This window comes from Neophocaena asiaeorientalis, unplaced genomic scaffold (assembly GCF_003031525.2).
Source record: "Neophocaena asiaeorientalis asiaeorientalis breed wild unplaced genomic scaffold, Neophocaena_asiaeorientalis_V1.1 scaffold775, whole genome shotgun sequence".
Taxonomy (NCBI): Eukaryota; Metazoa; Chordata; class Mammalia; order Artiodactyla; family Phocoenidae; genus Neophocaena; species Neophocaena asiaeorientalis.
The window spans coordinates 2,652-5,302 of NW_020173959.1; positions in this window are offsets into that span (position 1 = coordinate 2,652).

Genomic DNA, 2,651 nt, shown 5'->3' on the forward strand with positions numbered 1-2,651 from the left:
TTCCGTCAGATCGCAGGGAGAGGACTGGCAGCTTGAACACAGCCTGAAGGGGTTAGTGCACCACAGCTAGCCAGGAGGGAGGCGGGGAAGAAGTCTGGAGCTGCCGAAGAAGCAAGAGACTTTTTCTTCCCCCTTTGATTCCTGGTGCACGAGGAGAGGGGATTAACAGCGCAAGTTACAGAGCTCCAGAGACGGGCGCGAACCGCGGCTAAAAACTCGGACCCCAGAGACGGGCATGAGACGCTAAGGCTGCTATTGCCGCCACCAAGAAGCCTGTGTGCAAGCACAGGTCACCCTCCACGCTTCCCTTCCCGGGAGCCTGTGCAGCCTGCCACTGCCAGGGTCCCAGGGTCCAGGGACAACTTACCCGGGAGAACGCACGGCCTGCCTCAGGCTGCTGCAATGTCACGTCAGCCTCTACCACAGCAGGCTCACCCCGCACTCTATACACCTCCCTCCTCCTGGCCTGAGTGAGCCAGAGCCCCCGAATCAGCTGCTCCTTTAACTCCATCCTGTCTGAGCAGAGAACACACGCCCTCAGGTGACCTACATGCAGAGGCAGGGCCAAATCCAAAGCTGAACCCCAGGAGCTCTGCGAACAAAGAAGAGAAAGGGAAATTTCTCCCAGCAGCCTCAGAAGCAGCTGATTAAATCTCCACAATCAACTTGTACGCTGCTTCTGTGGAATACCTGAATAGACAACAAATCATCCCAAATTTAGGAGGTGGACTTCAGTAGCAAGATATATTATTTTTTCCTCTTTTCCACTTCTGTGTGGATGAAAGGCTCTTGGTGCTCCAGCCAGGGGCCAGTGCTGTGCCTCTGAGATGGGAGAGCAAGCTTCAGGACACTGGTCCACAAGAGACCTCCCAGCTCCACAAAATATCAAACGGCAAAAATCTCCCAGAGATCTCCATCTCAACACCAAGACCCATCTTCACTCAATGACAAGCAAGCTACAGTGCTGGACACCCTATGCCAAAGAACTAGCAAGACAGGAACACAAACCCACCCATTGGCAGAGAGTCTGCCTAAAATCACAGTAAGGTCACAGACGCCCCAAAACACACGACCAGACGTGGACCTGCACACCAGAAAGATAAGATCCAGCATCATCCACCAGAACACAGGCACAAGTCCCCTCCACCAGGAAGCCTACACAACCCACTGAACCAACCTTAGCCACTGGGGACAGACACAAAAACAACGGGAAGTACGAACCTGCAGCCTGCAAAAAGGAGACCCCAAACACAGTAAGATAAGCAAAATGAGAAGACAGAAAAACACAGCAGATGAAGGAGCAAGATAAAAACCCACCAGACCTAACAAATGAAGAGGAAATAAGCAGTCTACCTGAAAAAGAATTCAGAATAATTATAGTAAAGATGATCCAAAATCTTGGAAATAGAATAGACAAAATGCAATAAGCATTTAACAAGGACCTAGAAGAACTAAAGAGGAAACAAGCAATGATGAACAACACAATAAATGAAATTAAAAACACTCTAGAAGGGATCAATAGCAGAATAACTGAGGCAGAAGAACAGATAAGTGACCTGGAAGATAAAATAGTGGAAATAACTACTGCAGAAGAGAATAAAAAAATGGAAAGAACTGAGGACAGTCTCAGAGACCTCTGGGACAACATTAAATGCACCAACATTCGAATTATAGGGGTCCCAGAAGAAGAAGAGAAAAAGAAAGGGACTGAGAAAATATTTGAGGAGATTATAGTTGAAAACTTCCCTAATATGGGAAAGGAAATAGTTAATCAAGTCCAGGAAGCACAGAGAGTCCCATACAGGATAAATCCAAGGAGAAACATGACAAGTCACATATTAATCACACTCTCAAACATTAAATACAAAGAAAACATATTAAAAGCAGCAAGGGAAAAACAAAAAATAACACACAAGGGAATCACCATAAGGTTAACAGCTGACCTTTCAGCATAAACTCTGCAAGCCAGAAGGGAGTAGTAGGACATATTTAAAGTGATGAAGGAGAAAAACCTACAACCGAGATTACTCTATCCAGCAAGGATCTCATTCAGATTTGATGGAGATATGAAAACCTTTAGTGACAAGCAAAAGCGGAGAGAGTTCAGCACCACCAAACCAGCTTTAAAACAAATGCTAAAGGAACTTCTCTAGGCAAGAAACACAGAGAAGGAAAAGACCTACAATAACAAATGCAAAACAATTAAGAAAATGGGAATAAGAACATACATGTCGATAATTACCTTAAATTTAAATGGATTTAATGCTCCCACCAAAAGACACAGACTTGCTCAATGGATACAAAAACAAGACCCATATATATGCTGTCTACAAGAGATCCACTTCAGACCTAGAGACACATACAGACTGAAAGTGAGGGGATGGAAAAAGATATTCCATGCAAATGCAAATCAAAAAAAGATAGAGTAGCAATTCTCATATCAGACAAAATAGACTTTAAAATAAAGACTATTTCAAGAGACAAAGAAAGACATGACATAATGATCAAGGGATCGATCCAAGAAGATATAACAATTGTAAATATTTATGAACCCAACATAGGAGCACCTCAATATATAAGGCAAATACTAACAGCCATAAAAGGGGAAATTGGCAGTAACACATCATAGTAGGGAACTTTAACACCCCACT